This window comes from Lytechinus pictus, chromosome 8 (genome assembly GCF_037042905.1).
Source record: "Lytechinus pictus isolate F3 Inbred chromosome 8, Lp3.0, whole genome shotgun sequence".
Lineage (NCBI taxonomy): Eukaryota > Metazoa > Echinodermata > Echinoidea > Temnopleuroida > Toxopneustidae > Lytechinus > Lytechinus pictus.
Window position 1 is genome coordinate 26,775,670 of NC_087252.1, and position 12,433 is coordinate 26,788,102.

A 12,433-nucleotide genomic window follows, 5' to 3' on the forward strand; every position below is an offset into this window, starting at 1 on the left:
TCTCATTTCTTTTCCTTAATTATTATTGCAATCTTAGTGAGTAATTTCAAGAATGGTGTTGGAAACTGTCCAAAGTCTACTTCAGAGCTCATCTCAGCCTGATTCAACTCCAACATTTAACAAAACAGCCCTGGGGACTACTTGAAATCACCTACCTTGTTTAAAACTTGATAATAAGCGTTCCCCATGGTGTATTTTGCATTTTCATCTTCCATCTTACTTATTATCAATGCTGTAAATGTCTTCATTAATGTTTCTCTATCATATCTTACGAAATAATGTATTATAAGTACATGAGTGATTGCATATTTCAATGCTGAGTAGATATAGGTGCGTATGAGGCAAAAATTGAATAAACAAATAAATATGAATTGTGGTCGTTCATAATATACATATATTGAAAACGTTTGTATAATATGGCACTGTACCAGTCTGAACATAATTCAACACAGCTTGTTTACATAGCGGATTATGTGAATATATGATTGACACCGAACAATGTTCAAATTTAATAGTGTGAAGATAGTCGTCCTACCAGTCAGACTGCAGGTCCCAAGAAAGTGGCTTCTTTCATCCAAGTGATATTCATGAGATGTTTTGCATATTTAATGAGCTTGATGCGGACCAAAACACCTCTTTTCATTTGGTCATTGCTGCTCTAATTGTGCATCGAATTTCATGAATTTGGTACCTTTGTAAAGAAGAAGAATCATTCTTTCAGGTCATGTGTTTGGATTTATTCAAAGACTTTGTAATATAGGTTAAATTTTGATCTAAGATATGCTACAAAATAAATATTTTCACCTGACAAAAGCTGCTATTTTCACACTTTTATTTCTGTTTGAGCCCAAATGATTCTTATATCATGATAAAGCTGAATATGTATGCTTTGAAATGATATAGATTTCAAAATAAGAATTGGTTTAATCGGGTCAAGATCACACTTTTCATTTGCCAAGTACATACAGCAGCTTGAAAACAAGAATACTGCACTCTGATTGGTCACAGAGACAACACAATGGCAAATTCCAACGGTTCCAGTGCCTGGGTTCGTGGGAAGGTCACACTTCCCATGTGGTAATCTCCTCAAATACCCCGCGCCTGTTGTTCTGTGAACCTTATCCAACCAATCAGAACTCTGGATTTCATGCAAGTACAAAATTTCAGAAATCTCGTCTTGTACCTTGGTGGGAAAAGTGTGATCTTGACCCGATTAAAAGGTGCCGCATATCAAGAGTGGCATTGTGAGAAAGTACAGATGTTCAGCTTTATGGTGATAAAGATATAATTGAGGCTCAAAATATAAAGTTTTGCACAATTTGCAAAAGAAAACAGAGGAAGAAAATTCATTTTTTAGGCACATTTTCAGGCCAGAAATTTACTTATTTAACAAAATATTGTATACAAAGTAAATGACCAATATGAAAAAGTAACTTTTACTCTATCTGATCGTGTAATAATATTTCATTTAACTTGAGGTTAAAACAGGTAAATTCTTAGAGACAGAAAATCTCACGAATCACGATATTTTGCAAGGAGGAGGATTCAGCCACGAGATGATTTGGATGAATCTGGCCTTTTTGCTCATTAGCATAGGGACCTGCGGTCTGACTGCCTACACCGTGGACGTCTCTATATTGTGAACATAATGTGAACACACCGTGGGACGTGCACTTTGTTGTACAATGTTTATTTTTCGAAAATGTTATTAATATGAATTATGTTAAGATATTAGTCTCGCTGATTTCACAAATTTGTTTTTATTGACTTAATCTGCTCGAAGGTCTGACATTTATTTATCAAATGTTATGCCCTTTCTTGGTACTTTGAAATACGTTAAGAGATATTCTGAAAATGTTCTCTCAATTAACTGATGAAGATCTTTTTTTAAATCTACATTTGAAGGGGAACATACAATTATTTCATAAGCTTAACATCCTTTACAATAAAGTATACCCACTGACATCAAATTTTCCCTAAAATAATGTGTTTATGATTTTAATTTTCCATTTCCTAACATGGCATCAAACACACCTCTCAGTCTGCACAAGCAAAAACATAACAGACAAACAAGCAAACAAACACGCATTGGTATTTCAAACCACGACTCTCACAGATCTCCATGTTAATGTTGATGTTAAAGTGCATGAAAACAACAGAAACCGCTAAACTCACTCATCATCACCGAAAAAGAAAACAGTGACCTTAAATATTGTGTCATTTGAATTTTTGAATTTTGACCTTGCCCCACATTTCGAGGGACTGCACCTCCATGTGAACCATAATCATATCATGTAGGGTATCATTTTAAAGACAATTAAATGATATTTTTATTAGTATCAATCACACATTTATATTCACCTAAACCAAGGAGGGATTATCGATAAAAATCAGATTTCCAAACTTTTTTAGAGGGGTTCATATATCTAATAAAATACAGTGCGTCCCACAAAAAAACGAACCGAGATTTATCGATGATTTATCATAACTTAATCACAAAAACAATAGACAAATGACCTACCATTGTAAAGCTTAGAATCTCTTCTTTCATCTGAAATTTGAAGAGGGGATACCAAAAATTCATTTGGCGGGCTGTATCTGTGTTTCAAAGAGAAAACCACATTTTTTTCAATATTCAATATCTGCTCTTTAATTTGATACCTCAATTACCGAAAATGGTCAAGAAAAAAAAATTTCTGGTTATTTGAAATAAGGCTAGAATTTTAATAATTTCATAAAATGAAGAGGTTCTACAGGCTAGCGTTCAAACTCACTCGACACTCTGTTTTGTTGACGATCAGCCATGCATTCAGTCTTTTGTTAACCATGCGATAGCTTCTGTGGGAAACCGGTGAAAACACGTTTATTTAATGAAATTATGGAAATACAAGCATTGTTTCGAGTGAACATAACTTTTTTACTTCTTGACCATTTTTTGTGATTAAGGTGTCAAATAAGAGCAGATATTGAACTTTTTAGGCATGTGATTTTCTTTTTGAAATTCAGATACCCCCCGCCAAATGAGTTTTTGGTATCCTTTCTTCAAATTGTTTTTGCTCACTCATGCCTGAATGATAAATTATCTAAGTAATATCAGATAAAAGAGGAGATTCTAAGCTTTACATTGGTAGGTCATTTGTCTATTGTATTTGTGATTAAGTTATGATAAATCGTCGCTTAATCTCGGTTTCGCTTTTTCTGGGACGCACTATATATCAACGAATGTATAATTATTGTGTTCGTTCTTTCTTTCTTGAATTATCAACTTTTCACAAAGAATCAACGACTTGGGAAAAGGTTTTCTGGCGATTTACATTTTCTGTATAAAAATATAAATAGATGGTACTCCAGTTTAACGCACATTATTGAACCCTTTACAATAGCAGTAAACGGGCTTTGGTAAAGGTTGCCTTAAAGCATATATGAAAAATGAATTGAAAGTGGGTAATAGTCGAGGTTCTTTCATTCAAATATGTTCGGATAGACAAATCACATCTAGAAACAGATTTTTTTTTACCCCTTTGATGAACAAATTTGACCTCGGATTATGGCAATGCTGCGCGGAATAGATGATACACTCGGATAAATTATGATGGCTATATGACAGATTTTTGATAGCTCTCGATGAAAAGTTTTCTCTTTATCTGTGCGAGCTTTCTGCCATTCTGGTACTCATCCGGTCTAAACACATGCCAATAAGCTAATCATGAAAGAGTGGATATCATTTACTGGCCTGTAACAAGGATTTCCATGGGTTGAGCTGAATGATGAAGAGTGGACAATTCGATTTAATTTTATTTTGCAAAATACCAAAAGCAAGAAATTACAAAAAAAAAACCAGGACGTCTTAAAAGTAGCCTGTGCACGTCTTTGTTGCCCTTTATGTAACTTTATTAAATATATACAATAAATTACAAACAAATATTAAATTAGTTTTAGTTTAAAAAGCATTACCATTAGCTAAAGGCCTGCACATTAATCATATAAAAAAGCACATACACACACAAACACACATTGAAATAAAAGAATAAGTGGTGAGGAAGGTGTGAATGAAAGAGAGATAGAGAGAAAAAGAATAAGAGTAGAGAGGAATGTAATGAAAGAATGATAATTCTGAATAAATTTTACATTTTTATAGCCTTGAAATGAACTCACATTTTCGCCGGATTTTTTGTTCATTGTTTTAGTTTCCATTTCAATCCAATTACTAATGATTTTTTATCTGTCTGATATTCATCACTTTCTAATAGGCCTATTGTAATTTTTTTATTATATTTTATATTTATGATATTCATGTACACTTGCTCTTTAAAAATTATTTATCTATGTACATCAAAAATCCTAACATGTAACTTTTTAAATTGTAATTGTTGCTTTTACCCATGTATGATTTGTGAAGATTTTTTTGTAAACATGCTCATTTCAGCTTTTTGACTTTGTAAAACGTATTGTTTTTTTATATGAAATAAACCATGATTGAATTGAATAAGATTATATGAAGAAAATAAAAGAACAAAAATGGAAAGAGGACTTTTTGTAGTTTCGGATGAAACTTTCGCCAATAGGAAGACCGTAAAAATATTCTAATTAGGATGGAGATCTAAACAATTCTTGCATACGAGCCACGAGATGAACATTGTTGGAATTTAGTCCTAAAAGTTGATTTTTTGAACATTTCCAATAAATAATAAAGTATACGAGCGCGAAATGCGAGGTGAAATTTTGGCAATTTAGACGTAAAACTGGGGCATTCTAAGGACTTTTCTTAATGTGTACCAGGATGGGGCATCTTAATTAACAATATGCAAGCGTAAAACTTAAAAACATTATTTAAAAAATAGCAATGCATCAAATAAACAATTATTGTTAACGCGAAATGTTTTTTTTTTAGGTTTCTACCTAAAATGGGATATTGTATTCAATTTGGTAAATCGGGAAAAAGATGGATATCTTGCTAAATGTTGATATTCCAATCAGAATTCTAAACATTTCCAGCTCATTTTGAAAAAAAGGAACAAGCTGTGTATCTCAGCACAGATTAATGTGAGCACAAAGAACAAGTTTAAGAATAACACGCAGGGCCATTATGGAGAGAACATCGTTGTTCAAGGACAAGTCCACCCCAACCAAAAGTTGATTAAAAAATGCCATAACTTTCTTATTTTACATCCGATTTTGATGAAATTGTCAGCGTTATGCTAGTTTGATTTTCCTTTATTTATTCAAATCAATTTTTGGTTGGGTTGTACTTGTCCTTTAAATACAAATGATGCGAGCGCGAAGCGCGAGTTTGATTGATTGATTGAATGGTTTATTTCAATATTCACTGAAAATAGCAGCCAAAGGCTGAATTACATTCAGTTTAAAAATGTTATATACAGACATTTTAAAAATATACAAATTGGAATAAAATAGGCAAATATCAAAATGAAATTGTTCTACAAAATAATTATACATATATGAAATTAATTGAAATACCCAGCATAGAATAAAGAGATAGAATAAAGTACGTGTAGTGAAAACATGTTGGAACGAAATACAGAATGAAATAAAAGGAAGAGAGGGAGACAGGAACAAAGTTAAAGAGGTTGGGTATTTAACAAAGATGTAAAAAAATTATCGGTAATAGTAATTATAATGCAACAAATGGAAAACTAAGGAAGAAACAAATTATATTGGGATACATGTTTCTAAGTCAGTGCAGCTAAAGTAATTCAGAACAGTTCAACAATTACGGAAAATGACATCTTGAAAAACATTATTTAGCATTGTTTTGACATTCAACTACTGTTTATGTAAGAAACAATTATGAAATTATCCAGGTAGGTATGATGTGTCATAATGAAATAATATTTTGTCATAAAGGAGTATTTGGATTTAAAAAAAGGAAGTGCCCTAGTAGTTTAATTAAAAGAGCATATATAAAACAAATGAGTTCTTGAAAATAAGTGCTTCTATTTACCTATGTATATATCAAAATAAACAAAATATGAATATCAAATGTACGTTACAATAGACAAATTTGGGAACAGCCAGTGGACATGGTGGAAACATTCAGTTGGGTATGTAAAATAATTATAGATTATTCAATAGATTTACAAGATATGGGATTGCACTGTCTCTTAATCTGTTTGTTCTGAATCTGGGTAGTGTGTATGGTCTAGAATGCCTTGTTGATCGAATATTCGAGTCTCTGGTTGGCAAGAGATGGCGGAAATGGGATGTTCGCTTCACCAGGTCTTTCGCGAATGAGAGAGACGTCGATCAGCAAGCGAAGGCAGTTTGAGAACAAAAAGTGCCTGCTCGTAAGATATATAGCTTTCACCTAATATAACTCGCAGGGCTCGCTTGTGTATCGACTCAAGTTTTCTTGCTTCCTCCTTGGTGATCCCGGCATTCCAAACGGGGGCCGCGTACTCTGTGACTGGTCTCACATAGCAAGTGTATATGGTGAGAAGATCAGAGGGTGGGAGGGCAAACTTCTTCAAGAGACGTAGCATGCAAAGCTTGCGGTTGGCACTTTTGAGAATTTCAGATATGTGTGTACTCCATTTCAGCTTACTTTGAATGCGCACACCCAAGAGCTTGACACATTCAGCCTGATTAAGCAATTCTTTTCCGACTCTGACTAATGGGTGAGGTGTTGGATTCCTTGTAAAACAAAACTCAATGGTTTGACATTTCTTTGGATTAAGGTTCATTTTGTTTGTGTGAGACCATTCACAGAGACTGTCGACTGCCGCTTGGATAGCAGGTTCTTGCTCTTTACCACGATACTCTACAAGCGACAGATCATCAACATACTTGTATGCACAGACATTGGGAGAAATAGGCCCAAGATTATTACATGCATCGTTAATCATGGTCAGGAAAATAATCGATTGATTGATTGATTGATTGATTGATTCTATTCGTCAAGAATATCACAGGAGATTACAATAAAATTGAAGAATACCTTGACAGGATAGCCCATGAAAGCCGAAAGGCTTATTTACAATGGGGTCCTATAGTTAGTATAAAACATTAACATATTGTAACAAAAAGTATAAACTACGACAAGTACTGGAAAATGGTTTTAAAACAATAATAATGAAATACATACATACATATCCATCAGTCAAATAATATGCAAACATCTAAAGCAAACAACAATCCTCCTAATATATGAAACAATATTATATTTCAACATACCCTACATTATCTACAATACTAGAAACCAACTGTACAAAATATGTGATTTTTACTGGTTATATTGCTCTCGGGTAGCTTCCAGTTTTAGGGGCTTCTTTAATACACTCTTAAATTGAGAAAATATTTTAACTGCTTTTACTTGATTGGGAAGAGCATTCCAAGATTGGATGCCATTAAAATAAAAAGTGTTCCCTATATGTCCTTCACGTTTTGGTAATACAAAATTAAAATTACTATTTCGAGTACCGTACCTATGGATATTTGATACACGGGTGAAATTATTTGCTATACAATGATCTAATGTATCCGAATATAATATTTTATGCACGTGGTGTCATACTAATTGTTGTGATCTGTGATCTACATGAAGTAATCCTGCATTTTCAAGTTCTTTACATCCGACATGTGCTCTTGGTCCTAAAACATTTATGTATCTCACAATTTTATTTTGAATTATTCTTAGCTTTTTCTTATCCGTAACACCCAGACTACCGTACCAAGCCGCATTAGCATAGTCGAATAGACATTGTGTTAAAGCAAAGCATAAAATACGTCTAGACTTCATATTCAAACAGGTTTGATATCTATACAAAATTTTCAAGCGTGAATTTGCCTTTTTGACGATTGAGTCTACCAAACCCGTCCATGATAGGTTATTTGTTAAATTAATTCCCAAATATTTCACTGAATCTTTTCTGTCAATTACCTGATTATTATATGAAACCTTGAAATTGTGTGTATATCTTAACTTTCTTTTCGAACAAAATAAAATGCTTTCTGTTTTCCCAACAAGTAAACTAAGCTTGTTGTCAGACATCCATTCAATGCAATTTGCCAGATCTGCACTAAGTTTTTTATCAATTATCTTGGGATTTGTATCTGAATATAGCAAGACACTATCATCAGCATATACAATTAATTTAGATTCGTTAATACAAGTACACATATCATTGATGTAAGACATAAAAAGAATGGGGCCTAAAATACTTCCTTGAGGGACTCCGCATTTAATAGGCAGTGAATCAGAAAGAACCGTCTGCATGGTAACTACTTGATAATCGGGCCTAGTTTGGTCCCCTGGGGGACACCTCCATTTGTTGAAGTCCAGTCAGAGAGTTGACGTCTATAGCGAACACGTTGTTGTCTGTTGCTGAGAAAATCACCTATCAGCTCCACTATGCAAGGGCGAACATTGAGTTCAAGCAATTTACGAATTGCAAGCCCATGGTCCACGTGGTCGAAGGCCTTTGCAAAATCTGTTAGGACAAGGGTGGATGACGACTTCGGCTTATCGGCATTAGTAAGAGACTGATGAGGCAGTGCGAAGTTGACATGCCAAGTCGATTTCCAAACTGATGTTGATCAACGAAAGGCTTCATATCTTCAAGTGTCCACTTTGCTAGAAAACTCTCAGCCACTTTCGCAAAATGATCAGTGAGGGAAATTGGCCTGATGCTGTCTAATGTAGTAGGTGACGATTTCGGCACCGGTGTGATTGTGGCTTTCTTCCATACATCAGGGAAAGTTCCACAAGAAAAGGAACTGTTGATGATTGAGCAAATAAGCATGCTAAGTTCATAAGCGAATTTCTTGATGATGCGGGCATTTACTCCATCGGGTCCACCAACTCGTGATTGATTTATCGCTTTTAGTTGCCTGTGCACCTCCCATGGTTGTACAAGTGGTACAGGGTGACGAGATGGTAAGTAGGAGGGTACACGTATGTTCACGGCCTCAAATCAGTGGAGCGCGCCATTGAAAGGCCTTCCCGCCTAGCCGTATTGTTAGCGACGTTCGTGAGCATCACTTTGCTCACTCTCTAAAATGTCTGCGACATTAAAATCATAAAAACAATGGAATCGTTAAATTTCAGTGAGGCTATGAATGTTTATCATTTACGTTGACTATCAGTGTACCAACATATACCAAATTTAAAATCAAGTGTTGGTAAGACGTTGAATTATCAGTCATTTCGATGCAAACCCAAAATTGATGAAAATATAACAGAAATTTGATATAGCATTGCAAAATCCTTATTTTTGAATCACCTTAATTTTTTATTTTCTTTAAAAGCATCTTAGTACATTTCCTAGAATTTTTCATAACTGATAACGGTGGTGGATTATTGATTCTAGTTTTTTTAAGGAAATGACAGGCATTTGAAATCAGGTAAATTTTTAAAAGAAAATCGTTAGATTCGAACAACTTACTAATAGTTCTCCGAAAGAAGAGTTATATTCTATGTTTTGTGTTGTAAATGATACATGACGATAAATTTTACGAGTATATCAATGCATGTTGGATAACCTTTTCCACGATGAGTTTCGTAATTGAGAGAAAAATCAAGTTCATTCCTAGCACACGAGCCGCAGAATGATAAATTTTAGCGTGCGCACACGGGCTGATCGCCGTGTCTGCCGGGACGGATATCTAGTCCCATACTGGTGTAAGGTGGTATTTTCCACGTACCTTTTCCCCTTGTAATGATCACTTCGCACTTTAGTGCTTAATTTTGACACTTAATCTGTGAAATTAATGGTTTAACGATTTTGGAAAATGCTCGGAATATACCTGACACATAAATGATTTCATTTTCGAGAATTATTATTTCTTTCCTGAATTACCAAAAGGCAAATTTAGGTCAAGATTGCATTATGTAACATACTCACATTGACTGTATACGTAGCGCATATCTATTACAAATGTCCAGATGAAAATATATGTTATAGAATCATATTGTATGCAAAAATCATGATGGGTGTCATGGTCTGAGTTTTCTTTGTGTATACTGCATGATTCCAATTTCATTTGAACATGTCATTGTATGCAATGGCAATTTCAATCAGTTTATAATTATATTTTGTTTAATCAGCGTTTATTCTTCAATGTGCAGAATTGGTTTGCAAGCAGTTTTTACACCAAAGAGCTCATTCCTGGCACTTCGACTAAAGATGGATATGATACTTTATTAATAACGGTTATCCATTTTTAAAAACAATATTTATTTACTGCAGCCAAGGAGTTCCTGACAAAATTCATTTCTTTGACTATAAACTAGTATGAATGTCCCCGGAATGGTCTTAAGATAAAAAAGAAATACCTTTTTTTCCGCAAATGAATATACTTTACTAGTTGTAGCTGTAAAATTACTGTGCTTTCCTTTCCTCTTAATTTAATATTTTAGTATTTCATTTACATAACCTAAATGAAGGAGGATTCGGAACGATAATTGTATGATGATTGAAAGGACCCCTCCCCCAAAAAAAAATAATAATGAATTAGAATAAATGAATAAATGATTACATGAATAAATGAATAGATGAATAAATGAATAAATAAATAAATGAAATTAAAAAATAAAAGTCAGTAATCTTTAACAGAATAGTTCGAAAGCTTATTTCCAGTGGGGTCCTCAACACGTATATTATAATCATAAAAGGTAAAATCTGTTTACACTATAAAAACCAATAGGAATTACTATTAAAAATAAAAAAGATCTTGAGATGGTATGTACAAGAAATATATAAAAAAAAAAATAGAAAGAAGAAATTAGAAGGTATGATGTTGTCTCAAGCGGATCGGGAGAAGGGGGCGTTCCTTTCCCCCTCTCTTTCATATAAACCTGGTGAGTTATGTATAATATTATCTCAATATTAATTCTATAACAAACTACTTAAAATCCTCATTTCATGACAGTTTAACAAAAAATTCGGTTTGCGATTTGCGCTCGCATTGATTGTTGAAAATATATTAACTCGTGCATCATAATTACAAAAGTGCTTTAAATATCCAGTTTTCAAGCCATAATATTAAGAGATTTCGCGCTCTCATTAGGCTTATTACATTAATAAATAAGATATTGATTTAATAATCACTATGTCATTTTTTTAGAATGGAATATCGACAAGTTTTATTTCGTGCTAAGGAAGAGAAATAGGAAGATAGTCATCATTTTCATTTGATGACAAAATGTTCTTAGGATGTCCCGGTCCTATATGTCAAAGCTAAAAGGAATAATATTAAAACATATCAGCTTATTTTAAACTGTGATCCATATCCACCTCACAATTTTCCTACAAAGTGCTTGAAATACAGAGCTTAAATTGTCCCTTTTTCAGATCGGAATATCAAATGTTTTAAGCTCGCACTTCGCACTCGCTTTATTGATTTTCATGATAAAAAAAGTAATTTAGAATGCCCAGATTCTAGGTCGCGCATGTTTATTCAGATACGCAGCTTGTTCTCTATTTTAAACCGTGATTACACTGTCTTGATCGGCTTTTGGTTCAGAACCAAAAGCCGATGCAGAATCGGCTTTTGGTTTATCTTGCACTGCGTTTACACGCTGTTACAGCTCACGGTTCAGAACCGCGAGCCGATGCAAAAGCCGATTTAGTGTAAACACGGTATAAATCATCCAATATATCAGGCATTTTCTGCTCGCGCTTTGTGCTCGCATTATTAATGTAGAAATATTTCCAATTATCATTTTCATAGTGTAGTAGGTTTCACGGTACACCATGTATCTTTCTTGTGCATATGTTGGTCCTGAAAAGGACCACCCAATCTCGACGTTTCGACAAGTGTGTTCTTGTCGTCCTCAGGAGAATTGTCGTCCTCATTTTCATGATTTACAAAAAATTAGCAGTGTCCCATTTTTAGGTGTAAATCTCGATTTTTTTCCGCATGCGCTTCGCGCTCGCATAAATTGTTTAGTTATATACTTATCCTTATCACGATTACAAAAAGTGCTTAGAATTTCCATACTTCGTTTAGAAATGTCAAAATTTTCAGCTAACGCTTTTCGCTCGCATTATTTGATTGTTGAAAAAATGTAAGATCTTCATGGCTAACTATAAACAGCCGTTAACAGATCCCTTTTTGATCAGATAAAATATATATTAAAATTTTATGTTCGCGCTTCGCGCTCGCAGTAATTATTTAGTTGGTGGATAAACATTTGGTTTAGGATCACAAACATTGCCCAGAATATTGAAATTTTAGGACAAAATACTTTGAAAAAAAATAGCTCGCTCTTTGCACTCGCACTATTTAAATAAGGCTTATGAGATTATTATATATTTATGTTGATTTATAAGAATAAAGCTTAGAAATGACTTTTATAAGACTACCCCTTCAAAGATACAAACAAAAATCAACTTCGAGCGGCCGATCGGGAAAATGTGGCTGAAAAAATTCGCCCCCCCCCCTATTGGCAAAGGCTGGATCCACCCCTGTCTAC